The 12843-nt window shown below is 35.6% G+C and overlaps 1 protein-coding gene across 33 annotated transcripts in view; it reads right to left on the bottom strand.

Moving 5' to 3' along the window:
* The window catches only part of SOX5 (SRY-box 5), a 1006514-nt gene that overhangs the window by 480489 nt on the left and 513182 nt on the right, over window positions 1-12843 (bottom strand). For 2 of the 33 annotated variants that reach the window (XM_021092964.1, XM_021092968.1), the window contains exon 1: window positions 7940-10171. The exons of 29 other annotated variants lie outside the window; for them this stretch is intronic. The gene's annotated coding sequence lies outside the window, so the exon portion shown is untranslated. Of the gene's footprint in view, window positions 1-7939; window positions 10172-12843 lie in introns of those variants that run through there. 2 more of the 33 variants (XM_021092957.1, XM_021092961.1) reach the window with 1 other exon arrangement.

Below are 12843 nucleotides of genomic sequence, written 5' to 3'. Positions count from 1 at the left end.
TTCTTCTCGCCTGTAAGATCTCTCAGGGCAGGCATCATAACTGTCCTCATCTGTGCAAATTTCCTAGTACTTGGCACAGTGCCTGTCACAGAGCACAGATTACTAAAGACTGTTGGATAAATGAAGTTAGTAGTTTTCTTATAATTCAGATTAACAGAAGCCATGCATAAGATAATATATCAAATTAAAGTAGTAATATATCAAATAGCTGAAAGGAAGGTTGGTCTGAAGTTACACTAAAATGTAGACAGTAGAAAAATATATACTGATTGTCTCATAATGAATTGGGTTATCTTCCTCTAACTTCTTGAATTTACATGCTGCTCTGCTGGTATGATAAACAGACTGATTTAAAAATCAAATAACAGACTCTAAGAAGTTGTAACAATCCCAGGATTAGTATAGGATGATAACTAAGGGATCTGCTTTATTAAATCATGACAATAAAAGTAAAATCCCTCCATCTTTTCCTGGATTACATTTAGAGCTCAAATCAGAGAGCACTAAATGAATAATAATGAATGTATGCCTCTGCAAATGACTTAAGATTGAATCACATTTTAACTAGACTATATTTATAAAGTCCCTTTGGATGACATAATTATAATTCAAACCATACACTAATTAGCAGCAAACATCTATTTAATATTGTTTAGTGAGTCTAAAATATATTTTTGTTTTTAAAAACAAATAGAGAGAAAAAACATTTTGCCAAACACAAGAATGTTAAAGGCCTAAGGCAACAAATAAGTTGATGCTACTTAGAAGCAAAACCAATCATAGGTCAAAAATAAATAACCATATTTTATTTTTATGAGAAATAATAACGGCTTAATATACTCATATATAGAGACACAGCAAGAAAATTTCAAAAGTAGTTTTTCCCCACATAATGATGATATCTTTAATAGTGAATTTACACTTTTCTATTTTCTATATTGCTTAGCAACTGTTGATAATTACTTTAAGAGTTCGCCTCATCAGTTTTACACATTTAAATGTATTCGATGATATATTTACCAAGAGCCAAAACTTTCCCAACATTTTTATTTTTAGATATAACTCCATTTTGCCTTAGCTTTGCCTGTCCAGTGAGTACTTTTTAATTGAATTTATGTTTTGCACTTATGTATTTTTTTAAATGCTGGCCAGTCTCTTCCAGTATCATTTCTCTCCTAAAGTTCTTACGCTTTTTTTTTTGTTTTGTTTGTTTGTTTGTTTTTGTCTTTTGTCTTTTTGTTGTTGTTGTTGTTGCTATTTCTTGGGCCGCTCCCTTGGCATATGGAGGTTCCCAGGCTAGGGGTTGAATCGGAGCTGTAGCCTCCGGCCTACGCCAGAGCCACAGCAACACGGGATCCGAGCCGCGCGCAACCTACACCACAGCTCACGGCAACGCCGGATCATTAACCCACTGAGCAAGGGCAGGGACCGAACCCGCAACCTCATGGTTCCTAGTCGGATTTGTCAACCACTGCGCCACGACGGGAACTCCTCTTATGCTTTTTTAAAGTCCCTGAATAAAGAAGAAATTAGGAAAGAAGCCCTAATGATTCAAAATATAGGAGTTTAAAGGTAAAAAATTTCAAAAAGGATGACAATCAACTTTTAACCTAAGATATTTTTGGATTGCTCTATTTAATTAAAGAACTGAGAAATATTGATAGTTTGTATTTGTTACATCAGTGAAGTGCTTCATATGTGCCAGGCTTGGTTATAACTGCCTTATATGTATTAATACATTTGATTCTTATAACAATGCTTAAGGTAGGTCTTGTTTTCACCCTTGTTTGACTGACTGACAGGGAACTGAGGCTCTGGGGTGGAAGCGGTAAGGTCACATGCTCCATCACAAGGTGAGTAAAGGAGGGGTCTGGGAGTGAACTGAATCAGCCTGTCTCTAGTGTTCATGTGGCTGTGGTATGCCAAATTCATAAAACATGAATAGTAGTCATTTTTGCATAGTTCGTCAACAAAAGTAGTCTTCTCAGACTATGATATCCTTACGTACGCTAGTTTCTAACTTACCAACTATGCACTAGTCTTTTTAAGTCATTCATAAATTAGCTCAGCACTCTGACAACATTAACCCATAAAAATATTATGTAATGACCCATTTTTACACATCTTGAAGAATGAGAATCCCTGGCACACCGCATTAAAAAAAAAAAAAAAAAAGAAAAGAAAACATGGCACAGTTGGAGATTATACTGTGGGGAGAAAAGCAAAAACTGAGGCAGGGGGTACATTTTAAAGAATTATCGTGCCAGCTGTGACTTCTCAATTTTATCCACAAGGGACTGAGGGTACAAAAAGCGATTTTAAGCACAGGGTCAAATCTATATTTTAGAAGTATCACAACAAGAGAAATATTAAATATAAACTGGAAACTAAGAAGTTATATAAAATGCTGTTAGTGTTTAGATACAACAGTGAGGCCTAAATTAAAGTAGTTAGAATGAAGAAGAAGAAGACTGCACAAAAATCAACATATAGACGGTAGATAAATTTGAGCTGGCAACTGATAGCAATGGGGTTGTTCATGAGTTAATAAATCACAGGGAAAATTATAGGAATGGATAATATTACATAAACATCAATGTTTCTGACATCCTTTTGATTTTCAGAAAAAGTCAGAGTCAACGCAAGAATAATAATACAAGCCACGGTGGAAGAAAAGAGAGATATCATTATAAATATTACTTTTGGTCATACACCACTCTCATACTGAAAACTATTAAAATCTGCATTTTAAAACATCACTTAAATTATTTATTTCCTGAAAATACCCTTTTTAAAATAATTTTACCTATAATAAAATCAGCCAGAATTGACCAGCAATATATTGTTACAGTAAGGCTTTGATATTATACACTAAAAATTTAAGAACGAAAATATATTTCTTGTCCAATTATAAAAGCTACAATTTTAGGTAATACTTCCATGGCAAATTTAGTATTAGTGTGGTAGAATTTTCTGCTATTAACTATAGTAGCTACCAATAAATGACCTTTAAAATTAACTCATTCATTCATTCAGTTAGTCAGTAAGACCATGCCAGTTAAGTACTGGGTGATAAAACTATACTAAGCTCTTTGAAAAGTCTAAGTGAAAAAAAAAAAAAAAAAAGGTATGATTACTATCTGAAAGGCATTTAAAACTTAACTAAGGAAACTAAATATTGGTGCTTTTAATAGTAGAAACTAAACATGTTGGTGAAGAACGTTTCACTTTCAACAAAATTTCCCTCAGACTATTCTCTTCCACCATTTACTAAGACTAAATGGAGCAGGTCACATAGTTTACACTTTGTAACACTTGAACTTTGGGGGTACTTTTCCAGGGAGTGGTGATACTGCAAGGTTTTAAACTGGAAATCTCAAACTAGAAGTGGATTTTGGAAGGTCCTAAATTACATGAAAAAATCTGTGTATGAGCACATTTGTGAGAAGAAAGTCCATAGATTTCCTAAAAATTTCAAATCGTTCTACGACCCCCCAGTAGGTTAATAGCCACTGGGTCTTTTATTTTTGCTGTACAACGAACTGATTCAGTTATACATGTACACACATCCATTCTCTTTCAGAGTCTTTTCCCACATGGATGATCACAGAACACTGGGTAGAGTTCTCTGTGCTGTACCGCAGGTCCCTGCTGGCCCATCAGACCATTTATCTCAGGGTGCGTGTGCCAATCCCAAAGCCCCCGTCTTGTTTACAATGATGCTTAGTTGGAAGTGTAATCTGAAGACAACAGTTTTTACATGTCATTTACATGTTTTATAAATCCAGTCTCTCCATTTCAGGACCTCCAATTTATTAGGACTCTCAATCTCAGCCATGAGAAAAGCCTGACTGCTTTGATAATCCAGGTCATTTTTCATTTCTGAAGGAGAAAGTAAAACACTCCCAACACATTGATAGTCACAAAAAGTTTTGATATTTGGAAGAAGACAAAGAATTCCATTCAGCTTCCAGAGAATGAGCGAATAAGAAGGCATTTCATCTTCCCCAACTCCCCTCTCTCTCATTTCTCAAACACAATACACTTGGAAACAAAAGGCAGATTATGAAGTTTGCCAAGGAAGCCACTTGTTTCTCTCCCCTCCCTGGATGCCTCAGCCCTCCTCTCTGTGCCGTTCGGCACATCTGGTGGCCATGTGTGGCAGTGCTAATGAAGACTTTCCTGAGTGAGTTACAATTAGTTCCGACTGCCGTGCAGCTTTCCTGGGCAGTACCAAAGTCAAAGACAGGATTGGGGGCAAGAGGGAGCCCATAACTCTTTCACTTCACAAACCTGAATTCTCCCCTGCCCCTGGGACTCTCATCACCACCACTCCGGGGGAATTTCTGAAAAAAGGTGTAAGCAAATACTTTCAGAGTTTCCTCCTTCCTTTCCTCCAAAGCAGCATTTTACCCAACTTGATTGAATGCGACAGGCAGGCAACAGTATGCCTATGATCCTCTGAACAATAGAGAATTGTTAAACAGATGCCATTTCCCCTTTTGGTTCACGTGTTATACTTACCTAACAATTTTATCTCCTTTAATAGAATAAACTTGTGTATTTTCCTATTTGATAGATTAGAAGGGACTGCGGAAGCAAATGCACTGTATACAATTAGGCTGTCTTGAAAATGCACACTTTTGTTTACTCTAGGCCTCTTCCCCCACTTCTCAATCAAGCTACTAATAGAGCTGTTTTAAGTTTCAACGAGGACCATATTAACTGTGGGTCTCCACATGAAACAGAATGCTAAACCCCAGCGTCTCCTGACGATGTAAGCTCAGTCTCCCAAATCCTGTTTTACATTTGTCTGAAATCATACTTCTTTCTACCCAACGCTTTTTTTTCTGTACCTAGTAAATTAGGAGTTCTCAATAAATACTCTATGATGGCAGTGATAGCCTTTGTGAGAAGATTCTAAGTGACTCGGAGGGTAGAAACTTAATATAATTATTTTTGGCAACCTGAACCTATATCTTATCCTAATGCCATCTACTTTTTTTATTTTACCAACTCCTGTCTTAGAATATGCAGTTATTCAGTATGATAACCAATGATAATAACCACAGTTTATATTTCCGTCGATTATACACACTTACACACACATAGTCCACACATGAACCCCCATAACTATTAACAGTTACAAATAAACATTTACGACTAAAAATTCAAAATCAGAAATAAAAACTGGCTTTCTCAATGTATTATTTGAAGCTATTAAAACATATACGTCAGAGCAAAAAGCATCCCTAAAACAAAGAAACAGAGCAACAAAGAAACAGCAAAGAAGAAAACTATGGGAATGTTTTTTTCTTTTTTATCAGAAGCCAAAACTAAATGATACCACATCCAGGAATAGTGACCATAAATAAAATGTAGTAAGCATATTAGATCAAAAAAACAATAATTCACAGTCCTTCAACTCACTGGCCCTTATGCATAAATAATTTCTTAATGAAAGAAAGAAAAGCATCTCTCTCACTATGTATAATTGAAAATATTTTAACTTTATGCAACTTATATTTCTACATCCATTTATCTTACTGCTTGACCCTTGTTCATTACAAAATAGGAATGGTTTCACCACATGGTGCCAATCCTCAAGCTGGAGAAAGTTTAGTCCTGAACTGGCCAGCTGTTTGTTTCAATGTCTAAGTTATCCTTCCATCTCTGGCCCTCTCAGAAATAATCAAATGAACAAAAAAAAGATCTACTCTGCAGATCTTTTATAAGGTGTCCCCCCCTACCACCAATACAAAAGAACTCTCGAGAAAGAAAAATCACGCGCACACGCACAGAGAACTTTTTTAAGAAAGCTATAACTATAGTGACAAAAATATTGACATTTATCCACATTTCAAAATGCCAATAGAATTCTAAAATTCAGAGTAAGTTAGCAACACAAATACTGCATTATAGAATGACGTGCTTTTCACCATTAATTTTTTTCTTTATTTTTATGAATAGGAAGTTGACTCTACCAGCCATAATGACAGTTAATGACAACCTAGTGAGTCACTGCCTTCTGGGCCTTAAGGAGGAGTAGGTCCGTGTATAAATGATAATTAAGGCCATTAAACATTCCATCACTGCACTTACTTAACAGCTTTTGGCATTCAAATTCTCAAATGCTTCTACTGTACCCTACCAAATGATCAAATACCATGAAGGTACACAGGGTTAATCTGCAAGGTAACTAACTGGGACTGCTCTGGTACTTCTAAGAAATGAATCAGCCTGAGCTTTTTATGTTCACCATCCACCTTCACATGTGAGCATTATGTCTTCATCAAGCTGAATAACAAACTGTACACAAATTGAATACACAGTAAACTGCACCCTTATGTTGGTTGACATGGACTCTTGGTCCTTGTGGTTTGCTCTGCGATCCAATGCTGCTGTGGCAAGTCAGATTGCTTCTAGAAGTGATTCAAATTTATTTTTATAAGCTGTAGATTTGGTGATTTATAGTATGATCACAGCCCTTCTCTCAGTGTTTCAGAAAGGCGGTGAGGGAGGAAAAACTGAGTAAAATGACAAAGAATTCACATATTGGATAACAACTTGAAAAGTTATTTAAAATTGGTAAACATAGAAAAGGACCTGACTTCCGGATAATGATAGATTCTTTCATTGTATGTACCAATGTTTAAATTAACATACACATTCCATTCTTATCTCTCTTAAATTCAGCAGAGTAACTGTAACTCTTTGCAAGGTATGTTATCAATGTAAAGGCAATAAAAAAGTCACCCTCTTGTGAATTACTATTTACAGTATTTCACAAGAATGGCATTCACACCCTCCAAAAGAACAAGGCTGTCTCTTTAAATTGAAGGACACTGCCTTGCACTCTTCATCAGTTAGCATTAGTGATGGGGAGAGAGGGCGGGAGAAAATAACAAACCATTTTTTTATCAGTTGAACTTTCTTTGACCCTTACAAGCTACTCAAGTACGCACTTAAGACAATTCCAATAAATAACATATAATATTACTAAATAACATACACAGACAAGATAGTAAAAGAGTGAATCCTTATAAGTAAGATAGTTGATACCCAGAAATTAACCATCTTGAAGCCTGTTTCTTGGCATTGTCCTTGATGGCACAAGGGGAACTTGCATTTATGGATGGGGACGACACTTCATTACTATAATCAATAATTCTTTGAATCGGGATATAAACTTGCTGTAAGTCAACTGCAGCTAAAAGAGCTAAGTGAGTTTCTAAGAAAAAGAGAGAGCCACCTTGTCCCCATGTTGACTTAAAATGTTTCAATGTATCATCATAGTTATTATACTGGGGGAGTGTCAAGGAGGCTGGCAAATAAAAAATGCAGTGAGAAGGATATGATGAAATATATCATTTAAGTGATATTTAGCTTAAAAAGTTCAAAATATTCTAGTCAAACTTATTTCTATTCCAAAGTTAAATATAAAATTGTATGAAAAGATGTTACATCTCATAAATGTGCACTTGTATATATCTATAGTTACAAGAATTATTTATTCATTTTTACTAAAATATTTCCTCAAAATAGAGACTAATTGGTGTCTGTCTAGCAATTTCCAACACTACTTCTCCACTTTAGTGCCACTACATGCTATTATAGTTTTAAATGTACATTTAATGCTAGTATTACTGCATCTACTGCAAGTTGTTAAACGGAGCAGTGATAAAAGCAGTAGCCCAAACTTGACAGTTAAATGCATAAAGAATCACGCATGATGCTGTAAATACTTTTAGGATCCTTTCTGAAGGCACTCATTCCCCGTTCCCTAAAAAGAGATCCAAGAGAAGAAAAGAGTAGAAATGGAGATTTAAAATATGACAAGAGTTTCTGACTATTTAGAGAGATTTAATCACACAGTTGCTAGAAGCAAAAACAAAACCCTACCAAAATTAAGGGAGGAAGACAGAGATAAGCGGGTTACCAAATAAACCTTTCTTTCAGCCAGAAACCATGTGGATGTGGAGGTTTCTTCAGAGCAAAACATGTGCCTTGAGTTCCCAGGAAGCTCTGTCAGTGGCAGGGACGTGGAATTCAGTGGTCCTGGATATTCATTGCACCCAGGCTTTCCTGTTACTTTCTGAAGCAATGACAATACCAACTCTAGCAACCAGGAATCAAAAGGGAATTGCTCTGTGTGACCCAGAAAGCAGGATTTCACCACAGTCCTGTGACATGTGACGAGGTTTTGGGGAGTTCCAGGGTCAGCTCCAAAAATCCTAAGGAGGGATCTTCCCTTTGTGAAACAAATTAATTACACAACCAAATATTGCCACATTCTTGAGGCCTATTGACATAATGGGAACTTCAACCCCCACTTTGCTTTGTATTTTTGCACAGGAGTAAAAAGAGATCCAGGAAGAGCCCAAAATAATTCAGGTAAAGGAAGATGAAAAAGACAGAAGGTGTTTTTATCCATTCATTGCCCAAGGCAGGAAATTACATATTTTAGAGGTGAAGCTCAATGGAAAATAATTCAATATTTACCATTCACTCTTTAATGCTATGTAATAGAGAATGAATGGAAATCAGTCGATCTGCGATTTGAGTCTTCTTTCTAAGCTGTTGTATTTTCAGTATTTACAATGCCTTGGTCCAGTTTACAGATGTCTTATCATATCAGCCTCAACACTAAATTGCAGAGCTCCCTATGATTTTTATGTGGCCATGGTAATAAAAAAATTATAAATTATTGTTCTCACAATTATCATGCTTTTTAAAATTGGTTTTTTACTATTATATTTTCTTCTGATTCCTCGCATAAAAGTGAAAAAATAAAACAACCTGTATTTATTGCATAGGCTAACCAATCATAGTTTTATTAGAAAAGAGACTTCTGGAGCTTGACCCCTTTCCCATATCCCTGGCAGGATAAAATGTCATTTCTAATGGTAAATACTGGAGTCAAAAAATGTGAGCAATCATGGAAACTGTGAGTTTTCCCAACACATATTAGTCACTTATATCCCCAGAAGTAATGAAGCCTTCCGAAAAAAAACACAGAAATTCAACAAGAGATGATGATTTGATGGTTTTTCCTGTGTCTCAGTAAGATTGGCTATGACTAAATTATTTCTCAATTGCTAGACTAAAACAAGCCAAAACAAATAGCTTTTAAAACTTTAAAATATATTGTGTAGTGGTGACTGTTCAAGGTTCTCACTAAAGTCAACACCGGATAGATAATACAGAGATGAGTTAGATGCAAAGGGCTATTCTCAAATTCATTGATTACAGAGACAAAAAAACTCCTCCACGACATTGTTGCAACCAGAAAACTCAATTAAAAATAAAATACACTCACTTGTATGTTAACAAATATTATAGGGTTCACACTGAGTAATAGAAGGGAAAACATATACACTTAAAGTAGTTAAAGCTCAAACGGCTGCAAAATGGTAAAACATTTTTCTAGATCTAATGATGATAGGACAATCTGTGTTTTCATATCAGTGAAAATTTTATCCAAATCCTATAATACATACATATTAATTTCCCCCTATTCCTTTGAAATCCTTCAATCTTTTCTAAGGACAGAATTATAAAGAGGATAATGTACTAAGCATATTGAATTAAAAACTTAACCAAGGAAAAGCTACTCATTTAATCAAGAAACTTTTATCAGTTGCCTATTGTGTTCTGTTGGAAGTGGCTGGGGAAGCCAAACTATTCAGATACAATAGAAGTGAACACTTATTTCCTAACTTTGCTGATCTTAATCTCATGATAGAAACCAGGTATACGTACTAACTTTTCAAAAATAAAAACTAAATTCATGCCAATGCGCTCAGACAGACTGGTCTGTTGCATCATCCTGGTTCAATTATGTTAGTGCTATTTTCCAGGGAGATGGGACATGCTTTCTGTGTCGTGTATATATAAAACCTAGGCCCACGGTGAATGTATGACATGGTGTTTAATATAAAAGTATGAGAACATTTTGAGATAAGTTCAAAAGACCAGTGTTTAGAGGAAAACTAGTTCTAAATATTACTTCTTTAGCTGTTAGACTTGGGACAAATGAACAGATACTAGAGTTGGGAAAAAACCCACAGTCCTGTTTTGGTTTTTTTTTGTTTGTTTTTTTTTAAGGTCTGCATCTGTGGCATGTGGAGGTTCCCAAGCTAGGGGTCCAAACAGAGCTGTAGCCGCCGGCCAGCACCACAGCCATAGCAACGCCAGATCCGAGCCATATCTTCAACCTACATCACAGCTCAGGGAAACGCCGAATCCCTAACCCACTGAGCAAAGCCAGGGATCGAACCTGCAATCTCATGGTTCCTAGTTGGATTCGATTCCATTGCACCATGACGGGGAACTCCCCTGATTTTTGCACTGTGTGACCATGGACACATTACTTCACAGCCCTGAGTTTTCACTTTCTGAATTGTGAAATGGTTTGTGATGAAACTTCATCGAGTAAAAAAAAATCACAAATTTACCACAGATAAATCCCTAATAAATACTTGCTCATGGTAGGGAGAAAATGATTGCAGTCATATTGTTATTATACTGTCACAAGACATTATGCACTTCTATTGCTCATAACCTACATGAATTTTCTCTGATAATTGAAAAACAAAAGTGTTTTCGAGGTTTCTCTACAAATATCAACTATTTACTTGAGTTACGTATCTGTAAAATGCTTATTAAAAATTCCTTTATCTGTTTGTAATACTTGTGATTGAGGGAAAAACATTTATAAAGGACCCCACTCATATATTAATTATAACTTTAAATTAAATAATTGAAAAGAAAAAGAGTACCCAGGTGGTTCAGTGGGTTAAGAACCCAACATACTATCCATGAGGATGTGGACGTGGATTCGGTCCCTGGCCTCACTCAGTGACTTAAGGAACTGGCTTTGCCACAAGTAATGGTGTAGGTCACATGTAGTTCAGATCTGGTGTTGCTGTGGCTGTGCCTATGGCATAGGATTGTAGCTGCAGCTCCAATTTGACCCCTAGCCTGGAACCTTCTATATGCCACAGGTGCAGCCGTAAATGGACAGGGGAAAAAAAAGAATATTTTTCCCCTTATCAGTAATCAAAATATACTAATATTTCTTAAACTAGAAAATCTAGACATCTAGGAAAACATATTTTTCTACAAAGGGACCAGAGACATGAGAGTTGAAGAATCTCAAAGATCAATTTTAACGTCCTGGGAGGATGGGGAAGGGGGTTTCCTCTGTCTCCTGAATCTTACAGGGAGCTCTGTTTGTCATAAGGCTCACTGACTACTTGGGAACTGAGTGAAACCTATCTTAGACTTGCGCACACTTTCTGTCTCTCTATCCTAAGTATTAAACATGTTTGTCAAGATGAGGATACTGAAATTACAAGCTCTGGAGAACTGCTTACTAGTGATACCACGTGCAAGAAAAATGACAAATTCTTGGATTCAGAAGGCAGAGAGAGGAATCAATCTGGGGCTTAAGAAATACTGTCAGTTATAAAAAGAATTTTATGAGGACGTTAAAGTATTTGCAGTTCCTTTGATTAAAGACAGTATATCTAATAGAATACCATAACCACATATGTTAAAGTCTTTAGCCCATTCATTTTATCTCTTTATCAAAGTTGAGCTCACCTTGTGAATTTATAACTGCGAGAAAAAAAAAATCACCTTCCAAACTGTTCACATGTGGGGAGCCTAATGGTGAACAGAATATTGAAAGAGCCTCATAAAAATTAAAACACAGGTAAAACAAAAAATTACTCCCCACGTTCAGGAGGCAGATTTGCCTTAACACACTGGGTAATAATAATTTTCAGTTGCTGTTTTAAACTGCATTTTAAAAAGCCAAGGGGGAGGAGGAGGGAGGGGGATGGACTGGGAGTTTGGGGTTAGTAGATAGGAACTATTGCATTTGGAGTGGATTAGCAATGAGACTCTGCTGTATAGTGCAGGGAACTATATCTAATCACTTATGATGGAACATGATGGAGGATAATGTGATAAAAAGAATGTGTATGTGTGTATATACATATACACATATATAACTGGGTCACTTTGCTGTACAGCATATTGACAGAACATCATAAAATCAACTACAATAAAAATTTTTTAAATAAAATAAAACCCAAAAAATGAACGTTAAGTGCACATTAAATAACACTAAGTCCTCTTGTAAAAGCCACAAATCAGTCATTAAAGTTATTTATTTGCTTAACATCTACTCTACTGAGCACTTTCACTATGTTTTAAAGTGATTAACCAACACTACAGTTAACCCTTTTTAATATAAATCTTCAAATATCACACAAAAAAGCGAAATTCAAATGGGATAAACATTAGGTTTTTATGACAAAAACAAAGGATTAAAGACACAAACGAAGAATACAAGTTTCAAGAAGTCTTGGTATTATTGGTTCTAATAATTACGCATTAATTTTTGCATAATAATATCAGTATGTATTTTATAGTATCATGAATATAAGGTAGTAATGAAGCTGTTAGAATTGATAAAACAGATTTTACTGTTTTTAATCCTAATCTGGAATCTGTCTTGAATATGGCCCAACAGTAGAATCTAGAGATCAATAATACATCAAGCGTAATATACCAACAAAATATGGAAATACTTCTTTCTGACCAAGCTATTGATCTTCTGAAGTGTGATTGACTGGAACCTCTTAAAGTTTCTCTAGATAATGTAATTACAATGTTCTCCATATTCATCAAAATGATTGACCTTTTTTCAAAACTACACTTACTGTGCCATTTGCTTCAGTGATGGTCAGCAGCAATGAATTCTATAATTTAGTGGTATGTTGCATAAAATAGCCTTCCTTTTAACTGTTTGGCTCATCGTATTGGGATGTC

The sequence above is a fragment of the Sus scrofa genome, chromosome 5, assembly GCF_000003025.6.
Source record: "Sus scrofa isolate TJ Tabasco breed Duroc chromosome 5, Sscrofa11.1, whole genome shotgun sequence".
Taxonomy (NCBI): Eukaryota; Metazoa; Chordata; class Mammalia; order Artiodactyla; family Suidae; genus Sus; species Sus scrofa.
The sequence above is the reverse complement of the archived record's forward strand: the minus strand, read 5'-3'. Positions and strand labels throughout refer to the sequence as shown.